At 41.8% G+C, this 14,539-nt stretch overlaps 1 pseudogene; it reads left to right on the top strand.

The window, feature by feature from the left end:
- Positions 1–279: 279 nt before the first annotated feature.
- Positions 280–1,643, top strand: LOC138175119 (protein arginine N-methyltransferase 1 pseudogene; annotated as a pseudogene).
- Positions 1,644–14,539: the final 12,896 nt, after the last annotated feature.

The raw sequence follows: 14,539 nt of genomic DNA, 5'->3' as shown, positions 1-14,539 counted from the left end.
AAAGCATGGAACAAGAGGAAGACAGTGAAGTCAGAACTCCTGCACCAAAAGCTTCAAAGGAAAATACGAGCTGGCTACAGGCCATAGAGGACCTTAAGAAGCAGATAAGAGGGGCGGCCAGGTGGCTCAGCAAGTAAGAGCACTGGCTCCAGTGTCAGGATGACCTGGGTTCAAATCCGGGCTCAGATACTTAGCACCACACCCAGAAATAACTGACCGTGTAACCTTGAGCAAGTTACTTAACGCCAATTGCTTTAAAAAAAAAAAAAAGAAACAGGGGGGACAAGTCGGGGGGAGAGAAGATGGCGGCGGCAGCTGAGGCCACGAACTGCATCATGGAGGTGTCCTGTGCACAACCCGAGAGCAGCAAGAAGCCCAATGCTGAGGACATGATGTCCAAGGATTATTACTTCGACTCCTACTCCCACTTTGGCATCCATGAGGAGATGCTTAAAGATGAGGTGCGGATGCTCACTTACCGCAATTCCATGTTCCATAACCGCCACTTGTTCAAGGACAAGGTGGTGCTGGACGTCGGCTCGGGAACCGGCATCCTCTGCATGTTTGCTGCCAAGGCTGGGGCCCAGAAGGTCATCGGGATTGAGTGCTCCAGTATATCGGACTATGCGGTCAAGATCGTCAAGGCCAACAAACTTGACCACGTGGTGACCATCATCAAAGGGAAGGTGGAGGAGGTGGAGCTGTCCATGGACAAGGTGTATGTGATCATTAGCGAGTGGATGGGCTACTGCCTCTTCTATGAGTCCATGCTCAACACCGTCCTGCATGCCCGAGACAAGTGGCTGGCCCCCGATGGGCTAATTTTCCCAGACCGGGCAACACTGTATGTGACCACCATTGAGGACCAGCAGTATAAGGACTACAAGATTCACTGGTGGGAGAACGTCTATGGCTTTGACATGTCCTGTATCAAGGAGGTCGCCATCAAGGAGCCTCTTGTCGACGTGGTTGACCCTAAGCAGCTGGTCACTAATGCCTGCCTCATCAAGGAGGTGGACATCTACACCGTGCACATGGATGACCTGACCTTCACCTCCCCCTTCTGTCTGCAAGTGAAGAGGAACGACTATGTCCACGCCCTGGTCGCCTACTTCAACATTGAGTTCACCCGCTGCCATAAGCGCACGGGCTTCTCCACAAGCCCTGAGTTCCCTTACACACACTGGAAGCAAACTGTCTTCTACATGGAGGATTACCTCACAGTGAAGATGGGCGAGGAGATCTTTGGCACCATTGGCATGCGGCCCAATGCCAAGAACAATGGAGACCTAGACTTCACCATCGATCTGGACTTCAAAGACCAGTTGTGTGAACTCTCCTGCTCTACCGACTACCGGATGCGCTGAGCTGGCCCCGTGGGCCGATCCCGTGGGCCCCTGCCCCCGCCGGCCCCTACCGCTCCAGGCCGGCCCAGCCCACCCTGGGGAGCCACCACCCTGGGGGCCCAGGGGGTCCCCCATAGCCCCTTCCCTCATCCTCTGTCCTCCACCCCCAAGCCCCAGCTCCCTCCTGTGGGTGAGTGAGGGGCCCAGGGGTCACATCGTGACTGTGTTTTTCATAACTTATGTTTTTATATGGTTGCATTCATGACAATAAATGGTCAGCTGGGGAAAAAAAAAGAAGCAGATAAGAGAAGTGGAGGAAAAATTGGGAAGAGAAATGAGAATGATGCAAGACAATTATGAAATGAGAGCCTGACTGAGGAGAATCATACCTTAAAAAACAGACTGACTCAATTGGCAAAAGAGGCTCAAAAAGGCGATGAGGAGAGGAATGCCTTGAAAAGCCGAATTTGCCAGATAGAAAAAGAATCTCAAAAGTTCAATGAGGAGAATCGTTCCCTCGGATTTAGATTGGAGCAAAGGGAAGCTAGTGACTTTAAGAGAAATCAAGATGCTATTAAACAGATCCAAACAAATGAAAGAATAGAAGGCAATGTGAAATATCTCATAGGAAAAACACTGACCTGGAAAATAGATCCAGGAGAGATAATTTAAAAATTAGTGGACTACCTGAAAGCAATGATCAGGGAAAGAACCTAGAAATCATCCTCCAAGAAATTCTCAAGGAAAATTGCCCTGATGTTTTAGAACCAGAGGGCAAAATAGAGGTTGAAAGAATCCACCAATCACCTCCTGAAAAGATCCCAAAAAGAAAACTCCTAGGAATATTATAGCCAGGTTCCAGAATTCCCAGATCAAGGAGAGAATATTACAAGCAGCCAGGAAGAAACAATTTGAATATTGTGGAAACACAATCAGGATAACCCAGGATCTGGCAGCTTCTACACTGAGGGATCGAAGGGCCTGCAATATCATATCCGGAGAGCAGAGAAGCTGGGATTAAAACCAAGAATCACTTACCCAGCAAAACTGAGTATCATGTTTCAGGGGAAAATATGGTCATTCAGTGGAATAGAGGACTTTCTTTTTTTTTTATTTTTTTTTATTTAAATGCTTTATTAACTGCTGATTTACATCATTCATTTCCGCCAGATTTTGAGTTATAAATTTTCTCCCCGTTTTCCCCCCACCCATCCCCCCAAAACAGCAGCCCCACAGGATATCCCCACCTCCAATCTGCTCTCTCCCATATTTTCTCCCATACACGTTTCAACTTTTCCAGTGGATCTCTATGCCTCAGTGCCTGTATATCTTTTTTCTTAATTACATGTAAGATGGTATTAATAATAATACATATATATATACACACTCACATATATATATTTGAATATTTGATTTAAACTTTCAATTCCAGATTCATTCTCTTCCCCCCACCACCACCCACCCACACTGGGGGGACAAGCAGTTCAGTATAGGTTGTACATGTGTGGCTAATGCAAAACAATAACATAGTAGATGTATTGTAAAAGACTGACTATATTTCCCTCCCTCCTATCCCACCTCACACTTGTTCTATTCTCTACCTTGATCCTGTCCCTTTTCAAAAGTGGGTGCTTCCAACTTCCTTCACTCCCAGCCTGCCCTCCCTTCCATCATCCCCCCTCACATCCCCTTCCCCCCCTATCCTCCTGGAGGGTGAAATCCCCTATTTAGTGTGTATTTCCCTCCCTTCTCAAGCCAGATTCAATAGGAATAAGGTTGACCTATTCCCTTTTGCCTTCCTATTCTTCCCCTCCATTGTAACCATTTTCCCTTGCCTCTTCTGTATGAGATAGTTTGCCCCCACTCTGTCTCTCCCCATCTCCTCTCATTATATTCCTCTCACCTCTTAATTTCACCTTTTAAGTATCATCCCTTCCTGTTAAATTGGTCCCGTGCCCTCTATCTATGTATACCTGTAAACGTATATACACACATTCACATATGTATTCATATGCCCGAATACCCTCATATAAAGACATATATATATTTCTAATCCCTTCAACTACTGAGAAAAGTTTCATAGGTTACAATTATTGTTTTTCCACGTAGGAATGTTAATAGTTCAACTTTGGCCAGGTGGCTCAGCGAGCAAGAGCACCGGCTCCACTGCCGGGACGACCCGGATCAAATCCGGGCCCAGACACCCAGCACCACACCCAGAAACAACAACCGGCCATGCAACCCCGAACAAGCCACTCAACCCCGATTGCTTAAAAAAAAAAATAGTTCAACTTTGATAAGTTCCTTATGATTTCTTTTCCCTGTTTACCTTTTCATGCTACTCTTGCTTCTTGTATCTGAATGTCAAATTTTCTATTCAACTCTGGTTTTTTCAGCAAGAATGCTTGAAAGTCCTGTATTCCACTGAATGACCATATTTTCCCCTGAAACATGATACTCAGTTTTGCTGGGTAGGTGACTCTTGGTTTTAATCCCAGCTCCCTTGACCTCCGGAATATCACATTCCAGGCCCTTCGATCCCTCAGTGTAGAAGCTGCCAGATCCTGGGTTATCCTGATTGTGTTTCCACAATATTCAAATTGTTTCTTCCTGGCTGCTTGTAATATTCTCTCCTTAATCTGGGAATTCTGAACCTGGCTATAATATTCCTAGGAGTTTTCTTTTTGGGATCTTTTTCAGGAAGTGATCAGTGGATTCTTTCAACCTCTATTTTGCCCTCTGGTTCTAAAACATCAGGGCAGTTTTCTTTGAGAACTTCCTGGAGGATGCTTTCCAGGCTCTTACTTTGGTCATGGCTCTCAGGCAGTCCAATAATTTTTAAATTATCTCTCCTGGATCTGTTTTCCAGGTCAGTGGTTTTTCCCATGAGATATTTCACATTGCCTTCTATTCTTTCATTTGTTTGGATCTGTTTAACAGCATCTTGATTTCTCATAAAGTCATTAGCTTCCATTTGCTCCAATCTAATTCTGAAGCAATGATTCTCCTCAGTGAGCTTTTGAGATTCTTTTTCCATCTGGCAAATTCAACTTTTTAAGGCATTCTTCTCCTCATTGCCTTTTTGAGCCTCCTTTGCCATTTGAGTCAGTCTGTTTTTTAAGGTATTATTTTCTTCAGTCAGGCTGTTGACTCTCGTTTCATAATTTTCTTGCATTGTTCTCATTTCTCTTCCCAATTTTTCCTCCACTTCTCTTATCTGCTTCTTAAGGTCCTCTATGGCCTGTAACCAGCTTGTATTTTCCTTTGAAGCTTTTGGTGCAGGTGTTCTGACTTCACTGTTTTCTTCCTGTTCCATGCCTTGCTCCTTCTTATCCCCAAAATAGGAGTGTAATGTTGGAATCTTCTGTCTGCTTTGTTTCCTTTGCCTGCTCATTTTGCCACTCAATTATTTGACTTTTGGGCTTTTTGCCACAGTAGGACTCTGCCACCAGACAGGGGAGTTTTCGTCCCAAACTCTGGGGTTTTCTCAGCTGCCGGAGGTATTAGATGGGTGCCCTCTCTGAGGTCTCCACACGCTCTGGCAAGCTGTACACACACCCCAGGACCTCCACCTTAGACTGCAATCCAGATCCAAGCAGGTTAAAGCAAGAGTGATTACCCCTCAAGACTGGTGCTTGGTCCCCCTACACTCTGCAGGCCAGGATCTGAAGCCTCCACGTGGCGCTGGCAGGCTGTGCTGGCATCTCAGCGGTTTCTCACTCAGGTCGTAAAAGCCACGCACTCCCACTTCCTGGGTCCCAAAGTCCAGACTGCACTGGCCTCTCATCTTGTCCTTCGCATCTATGTATTGATAATTCTGGAAACGGCCACAGCTGCTGCTGATCTGGAGTCCCTCTGGCTGGCAGCTGGTCAGGCCCGCCCTGGGGCTAAAGCCTCAGAGTGGGGCTGGGCTCGGCTCCCGAGCGCTGTGCTGGCCAATTCCTGCCGGCCTGCTGGGCTGTCCTCAGCGGGAGGTTAGCTTCTGTGTGTCATTTTGTGGGTTCTGCAGCTCCAAAGTTTGTTTAGAGTCCCCTTTTTACATGGATTGGGGAGGGTGGAAGCCGGAGCAGCGGGAAGGTTGTGCTTCTACTCCACTATCTTGGCTCCACCCCCAGGTCTGGAATAGAGGACTTTGAAGCATTCTTGATGAAAACACCAGAGTTGAATTGAAAATTTGACATCCAGATACAAGAAGCAAGAGAAGCTTGAGAAGGTAAACAGTGAAAAGAAATCACAAGCCACTGATCAAAGTTGAACTATTAACAGTCCTACATGGAAAAACGATCATTGTAACTGATGAAACTTTTCTCAGTATGAAAATAGTTGAAGGGAATAAAAAAATATATATGTCTATATCGGAGGGTATATGGGCATATGAATACATGTGTGAATGTGTGTATATATGCTTACAGGTATACATACATAGAGGGCACAGGACCATTTTAATAGGAAGGGATGATACTTGAAAGGGGAAATTAAGAGGTGAGAGAGGAATATAATGAGAGGAGATGGAGAGAGACAGAATGGGGTCAACTATCATAAAGAAGAGGCAAGGGTAAAGGGTTACAATGGAAGGGAAGAATAGGAAGGCAAAAGGGAATGGGCCAACCTTATTCTCATTGAATTTGGCTTGGGGAGGGAATGAAATACACACTAAATAGGGTATCTCACCCTACAGGAGAGTAGGGGGAAGGGAATGAGAGGGGGCATGATGGAAGGGAGGGCAGGCTGGGGGGGAGGGAAGTTGGAAGCACTCACTTTTGAAAAGGTATGGGATCAAAGTAGAGAATAGAACAAGTGTGAGGTGGGATAGGAGGGAGGGAAATATAGTCAGTCTTTTACAACATATCTACTATGTTAATGTTTTCCATTAGCTACACATGTACAACCTATACTGAACTGCTTATGTTCCCAGTAAGGTTGGGTGACAAGGGAGGAAGGGAATGAATCTGGAATTCAAAGTTTAAAAATCAAATGTTTAAAATTATATATACATATATACTATTATTAATACTATCTTACATGTAATTGGGAAAGAAGATATACAGGCACTGGGGCATAGAGATCCACCATGCCCTACTGGAAAAGGCTAAGGGGGTATGGGAGAAGATATGGGAGAGAGCAGATTGGAGGAGGGGATATCCTGTGGGACTGCTATTCTAGGGTTATGGGTAGGGAAAAAACAGGGAGAAAATTTGTAACTCAAAATCTGGCGGAAATTAATGATGTAAATCAGAAGTTAATAAAGCATTTGAAAAATGAAAAAAATAAAAGCAAATACAGTGTTAAATAAAAGAAAAATTAATGCTGAAAAAGGAATAATATATATCTCCCCTTTCTTTAAAGCAACAAAAAATTTTTCCCAACCTCATCCAGGTAATTACACAAGGCTTTAGGTGGGCACCAACTTTTCTTTTGTCAGTCAACAAGCATTTATTAAGAGCCTACTGTATGCCAGGTACCATACATCTGTTATCAAACACATGAACATACAAAAGAGTACAAACAAATACAGCCAAGAAATAAAAGACATAAACCCTGACTGCTTTTGGCTAACCAACCAGAGGGACAAATCCTCTCTACTTCAGTGTCTTTGTTCCAAACTGAGAAGAAAATGAAGCAGGGCCCAAAGAAAAGGCTCCCATCTGTAGCACAATAGTCCTACCCATCAACCTTCCCAACCCCCACCCTCCATTCTTGGCCAATCTAATTTAAAACATTTTTTTTTTAATTCAGAACTTAAACACCAAATAAATTAAGTATTTCCATGTAGATTGTACAGTGGATCTCTATTAAGCGTACCTTGCTCTTTAAAAATTTACAAGAATAGCAATAATAACTAACATCTCTGTAGCACTCACTATGTGCCAGGCACTGCGTTAAGCACTTTAAAATTATCTCATTTGATCCTCACAACAACCCTGTAAAGTAGGAGCTATTATTATCCCCATTTTACAAATAAGGAGACTGAGACAAATAGGGATTAAGTGACTTGCCCAGGGTCATCAAATGAGGACACATTTGAACTCAGACCTGACTCAAGGCTTGATACTCTATCCATTCACTGTACCACCTAGCTGCTCCAATAATATAAATTCAACATGTAACTTTTAAAAAAATAAATTTTTATTAATATTTTAATTTATTGATATTTATATCAACATAATTTCCCATGCATCTACCTCCCTCTCCACCTCCCTAAGAGCCATCCCATATGAAAAAATAGTAATTTTTTTTAGGGAGGAAAAAAAAATCAGAACAACTGATTGATACATTGAAAAAGCCTAAAATCATGTCATGTATAATACCTCTGGACCTCTCACCTCCATGAAGAGGTAGGTTGGTGGTGTCTTCTATCTCATTTGAGTCCTACTTGGTCTTCATAATTTTGTTATATTTAATTTAACTTGATTGTGTGGGGTTATTCTTTCCATTTACATTATTGTGGTTACTGTGTATACTGTTTTTCTTGGCTCTGCTCCCTTCACTCTGCATCAGTTCATATAGATTTTTCCATGCTTCTCTGTATTTATCACACACGTTTACAGGGTGTGAAGTGAAATCTCAGATCAAGATGTAACTTTCAAAGTTTTCCTATTTGTCTGTTTTCTTTCTACTCCCAAGCAATCCTTGCAAAGGGGTTGATTCTTAGCTTTCTTCCACTAGTATCTGTATCAGAAATTGAAAGCAGTTTTGTCGCTTTGGGGCGAGGGATGGGGTTGAGGTGAAATAGAGAAGTACCCATGGGCCCAAAGCCCAGGGCCTCTGGCATGGTGCACAAGTAAATTCTCGCGCTGCTTTTCTTTCCCAGAAATCTCTCACAACAAAAAGTTCCACTTCATCAAACTGGTGAATTTTGGGACAGTTTCCTTAGTTACTTCCTAAGTCTGATGTCTCCATGGCAATGTTCACAGCTCAGTGGCCCTGGAGATAAAGAGTTGCGCCATATTACAAATCCCTTTCTATTTTATATGTCAAATAACTATTAGAGAGGATCACAAAAGACAAAATAGATACTTTTGAATATCTAAAATTAAAAAGCAAACAAAGGAAGGGAGCACTGACCGGCTCTCTTGCTGGGGCCCCACTTGGGGCCAGGTCTGAAGAGGACTTTGGGGGAAGGTGGTATACTGGAAAGTCTTCACTCTCCAGAGCCTTGGAATTAGTCTTTTCTGGGCCCTTTCATTTGTAAATATATTCCTTTATTTGTGTCAAGGTATTTGTGGATTTTTTCCCTTTAACTTAAAAAAAATTTGCTTGTTTATTTTCTCTTCTTCACAAACACCGTCTCTCCAGTGTGGGGGGGAAACAAAAAACAAAAGACACAAAACAAAAATGGATAGTCAAGCAAAAAAAAAAAATCTCCCATTGGCTATATACAAAAAACACATGTCTCATTCTGCACCTTGAGCTCTTGTCAGGAGGTAATTGGCCACAGACATTTATTAAGTACTAAGTGCCAGGCATTGTGAGATACAAATACAAACAAGTCCCTACCCTCCACATTCTAACTGGGAAAGAAGAAGGCCCACTCTAGGGAGTTCTTTTCAAGAGGAAGGAAAGGAACAAAGGTACTTGATTTGGGATGAGGTACTTTTGTGTACTTTTTCAGTGCTCGGGAATGAGGGGTAGTCACTGATTTAAACCTTTTAAAGTTTTGTTTTTACAGTATTGTTGGTATTCTATAAACTGTTCAAGTTCAACTCATACATGCTCCCCAATTTTTCTGAAATTGTCTTATTTGTCATTTCTTACAGCAGAGCAATATTCTGTCACATGCATGTATCAGATGCTACTTCACAGAATTTTGAGGAAAATGTTTTGTAAGCTATAAATAGCTATTCATGTCAGCTATAGTCAAACTTGACTGTCACTACCTTGCTTTGTGATCTTGTCATTTCAAATCCTTAGGTCTCAGCTTCCTCATCTTTAAAATGAAGAAATTGGATTATCCTTAATGTCCCTTCCAGTTCTCATATTTTTGTGTATCTATCAGTCTCATAATGTTCATGTGTTAAAATGCCCAAGAAACTTATTATTCTGGGTATTTTGAAAAGAAGATGAATCTTTTTTTGATATTTTCTAATTCAAAAACACCAAAATAAGCAATCTATGAGCACCTTTTCTTTTACCTACAGAGAAATGAGCTTTTAAAAAAAAAACCCCACCTGTTCTCTGTGTTACTAATGGTAAAAGCCTTCAGAAAAATGTAAAGGTTCTATGTATTTGTTTCCAGGACAGGAAGATAGGGGAGAATTTGTGACTGAGTGTTCTGTTCATTAGTTTGTCAAGAAAAGAGAGAAATCCTGATCAGAAGCAAGAGTGGAATCAGAAGCAAGTCTGCGGAATGGGAAGCCAATCACTGGAAGGCTGGCTGTCAGAAGAAAAGAAAGTGAGAAGTCAGGCATAGTTAAGAAGCATTTCTGGGGTTTATATCAACACTTAGGCCCCAAGACAACCTCTCTCTGTCTTTCTTACTCCCTAGTGATCAGTGGCTAACATTATTACATCATCCCCAGACTGGAGCCTCAGTCTTCCACCAGGCAACTTGTCACCAAAGCTCAGAGCTTTGTGGCCTTAGCAACTCCCATGGGTTCGATTATCATTCTAATACTGATGATCATCAAACTCTGCTTATCCTGCCCTAACCCCTCCTCTCACATCTCCAACTACCTTGTAGACATTTTCAACTGAACATCCTATAGGCACCTTAAGCTTAATACATCCAAAATATATTCAGAACTTATCTCCCCCCCTTCAAAAAAAATGTCCCTCTCTTCTCCATGCTTCCCTATTACTACTGTCAAGGATACCACCATCCTCCCAGTCACTCATGCTCCCAACGTTTACCCCCTCACTGTTGCCCCCCAAATCCAATCCATTGCCAAGGCTTGTCAGTTTCCCCTTTGCAACCTCTCTCCAACAGGCCCCCTTCTTTCCTCTGCCTCTGCCACCATTCTGGTGAAGGGCTTCATCACCTCATCCCTGGGCCTTGCAAAAGCCTGCTAGTGTGTCAGCCTGCCTCAGGCCTCCCCACATTGTTGTCCATCTTCCATTCAGACGCCAAAATACTCTTCCTAAAGTATAGATGTGACCATTTCATCAGCTACCCCTTCAATTTACTCCAGTGACTCACCATCACCTCCAGGAGCAAATACAAAATGTTCTGCTTGACATTCAAAACCTTTCATGACTTGGCCCTTTCCCCCACATTTCTATGTATTCTGCATTACAGGGACACTGGCCTATTTGCTTTCTTATGAACATGACACTCCATCTGTCAGCTTTGGGGGCTTTCTCTGGTTGTCTCCCATGCCTAGGGTTCTCTCGCTCCTCATTTCCATCTCCGATGCCCCTGACTTCCTTCCTTTGGCTCTTAACCAAAAGCCCATCTTCTACAAGAAGCTTTTCCTGATCCTCTCTAATGCTAATACCTTCCCTCTGCTGATTATCTCCAATTATCTCCAGTGTGTCTTGTTTGGTCATGGTTATTTTCCAGTTGCCTTCCCTGGGCTGTGAGTTTCTGGAGAGCTGGGATGGACTCTGCTCTTTCTTTGTGGACTTTCTGGGATAGACTCTGCTCTTTATTTGTGTCTGTAGCAGTAGCACAGTGCCTAGCACAGAGTAGGCTCCTAATAAATGCTTGTGGACAGTGATGCTTGCTGACTTGCTTTGCAAACAGAGTGAAGAGAAAGGCCAGGAGCCTGCTGATTGAAAGAGATGGAACTCCTCTGGGCTTCAGCTCTTGCCCCACAGCGCCACCTGGAGCTTGAGAGCAATGAATACTCCCTGAGTCGTCTGGTTGCTGCCCTCTCTGGGTGGAGAGGAGGAAGCCGAACAGAAAAACAAGACTTCAAAGCTGCTTTGCTGTAGCCAGAAACTTAAGTCTAATTGAATGAAGCGGCATCCTGTTTTGTTTAGAGCTTGAGTCTTTATATAACTCAAGGTTATTCATTAAGTACTATCTCCTATTAAATTCATTTAATCTGTCACTCATCCAATATTTGAGTGCCTGTACAAAGCCCTGTGAACGTACATTGCAAGCTCCTTGAGGAGGAGAATGATATTTTCCCACTATATATCTATAAACCCTTGCATAATTCCTTCAACAGAAGTGGGCACTTAATAAATATCTGTTTAATTTAATGTTAATTTAATGTCTCTACTGCAGCTTTCACGGACTGACTTTTGGCACGCATTGGATTAGATGAATTCCACCCATTTTCCCAGTCCCAAGTTTTGGATGCAAAGAACATGCTGCCATCCGGGGTGGCTACAAATATAAGCTATAAGAATGTGATTTTAAACATTTTTATTGATAGCTTTTGTTTTTATATCACAGTCACTTCTCTATACTGCATCTCTTCTCTATATTCTCTGTATCAATGAGCTTTTCCTCATAATAAAGAAAAACAGTAAAGCAAAAATAAATATTGTGATCACACCACACTGGCTAACCTCTCAACAGATAAGAGAGGGGTGTTTCATCTACTTTTGGGGGCTGATAGGTCATTATGCTTACTCAGAATTTCAGCTTCCATGTAGTACAAAACATATGCCATTAGTTTAAAGCACTTATACACATATTATAAAATGATTATGTCCTCAATATAAAAATTTACTTCAAAATGTAGCCTGTATTTTTCTTCTCATCTAAGTTTATTCTTTTTTAACCCAAGAAGAAACTCTGATAGAAAAGCAGAGATAGGATCTGGATTGATGAAATTACTAATTCAGGACCCATAAGAAGACTGAATTTAGATTCAAAAATCTACTCTTTCTATAATTTAAAACTTTGATTATGCTAAAAGAGCAGAAATAGTTGTTACAAATATAAGATTATAATGACATTTGTGAAAGGAATATGAGAGAAGCAAGAACAAAGTATGAAGGACTTTGATTTAAGATAACCCAGAACTTTGGAAATGTCCGTATATTTTTGTAAGTATTTGTGAATTTAATCAGGAGTGAGATTAGAATGTGTTCAGTATCTGGAAACATTACATTATTGTATTATAAAGTATAGCCAAGTAAACACATTATTAGCTAGGAAGCCAAAATATAAGACGAAAATCCAAATTTCATTTAGTTGGGTTTTTTTAAGCTAGTTTTAAAAAAAAGTCACCAATGCTAGATTTAAGCTCTTTTTAATGTGTCCATTTCAAATTTTTTTCTTTCCATTCCTTTCATACTATTTGATTCTAATCTTATTTTTCTTTCTACTCCTCTCCCATCCATTTACCTCACCCCATTCTAGTCTCTTGGAATCAGCATTACTAGGATAGTTTTTTCCTATCTATGTCCAGTTCAAGATCATTTATCCAAAAGGCTGTCCTGTCACTGAGGAAGCAAAATTCTGTTTATGACAATGGATTCAACAATCGGGTTACAGAAGGCAGGCAATATAGGATGTATAGTGAAAATAAGTTTACTATGTATTTCTTTGAGATGTTACTATGTCATTATAATGAGGATCATAATTCACAAATATTAGAGCTGGACCTTAGAGATCATTTAGGCCAGGGGTAGGGAACCTGGGACTGAGAGGCCACCTGCGTGAGGCCTTTTGACTGACTCCAAGTTTTACAGAACAAATCCTTTTATTAAGGGGATTTGTTCGGTGAAGCTTGGATTTAGTCAAAACAGCATTTGATGACTTAAGAGAACCATATGTGGCTTCAAGGCTATAGGTTCCCCACCCCTGATTTACCCTAATACCTTCTCTCACCAATTAAAACTTTATGCACTCTATACTTCCTGTTATGACATTAAGGTTTGTTCTGTTACAAAACAATGAAGGATCTAGGGGGAATGACCCAAACATCAATTGTTTCTCAGGAGAATTAATATTATAGTAGCAAAAAAGGAACCTTTGCTTTTGAAGATCTCAGTTCTACTAGGTTGTAAACACTTTTCAATTCCATTTTAATATAATCCTGGACACAAGTTGTGTATTTGCACAAACTCTTCCTCATTAGTGGATCTATCCATGATTCAATTCTAATACCCTGAATGAGAGGTAGGGTTGCTAAGAGCTTGGGGAAGAAAGATCCTGTTCTTTTGGCCTCTAACTTGGAGAGAGGACACAGATGCTTCTAGATTCTTCAGGGAGAGGTCCCTGGAGGGAGAGAAAGACTTCAAGAAGAAGCCGACTTTGGAGGAACTGCCATTCTCTGAACAGGTGAAAAGCATTGTAAGCAAATACCAGGCTTAAGCTCCCCCTGGTTACATTAATTTAAAAAATGTTTCTTAAACATCTTGAATAAATAGGGGCAACAAGAAAGGAGCATTTCAAAAGAGTGGATGTGAAAAACAAAGGAAAACAAGAAAATAAACAAATGAGAGAGTGAATGAATAAGTGAATGAATGATTAAGCAAATCATTGTGCTAAGTGACATAAATAGAAAACTAAAACAATACCTGATCTCTGGAGCTCACATTCTAATATGAGAAACAACACATATGACAAATTTTAGCTGCAAGTCAGATGGGAAGGCCCCATGTTCTTTAGGGCACAAGAGCAAGCAAGATGATAATGGCTCTTTAGTGTCATTTCCACTGATAAAATCATGCCAACTATTGACACTAAATGATTTTATAGTGCTAAGGACTTTGGCAGCAAAAAACTTTCGCTTCTGGGTCTCTGGTAGCTGGGGCTGTAGAGTTTGAAGGAGCAGTTTCTAGGCTGCATATCCTGATTGCCTTCCAGGATGTTCAGTGACCCTGGGATGGAAGCATTGCTGTTCCTAAAGTTCTTGGTGCTGTGTCCATCAGGAGTGAGAGATCAAACTTAAAAAGAGAGAGAGAGGGCAGCTAGGTGGCAAAGTGAATAGAGCACTGGCCCTGGAGTCAGGAGGACCTGAGTTCAAATCTGGCCTCAGACACTTAACACTTACCAGCTGTATGACCTTGGGCAAGTCACTTAACCCCAATTTCCCTCCAAAAAACCAGGGAGAGAGAGAGAGAGAGAGAGAGAGAGATAAGCCTTTACTGAGATATTTCATTCTACAAAGGTGGGAATGGTGGAACCAGTGTGGTATAAGTGGAAAGAGCATAAACTCTGGAACTAGAGGACCTGGGTCTGAATTCTACCTGCATGCCTATGGGCAAGTCATTTGCTGTCCATAGGCCACAGTTTCTTTATATGTGAAATGAAGGGGTTGGACTAGAGCCTCTAAGGTTCCTTTCTACTC

This window comes from Petaurus breviceps, unplaced genomic scaffold (genome assembly GCF_028583685.1).
Source record: "Petaurus breviceps papuanus isolate PSGF00001 unplaced genomic scaffold, PetGlider_PUasm1.0 76, whole genome shotgun sequence".
Classification (NCBI taxonomy): domain Eukaryota; kingdom Metazoa; phylum Chordata; class Mammalia; order Diprotodontia; family Petauridae; genus Petaurus; species Petaurus breviceps.
The sequence above is the reverse complement of the archived record's forward strand: the minus strand, read 5'-3'. Positions and strand labels throughout refer to the sequence as shown.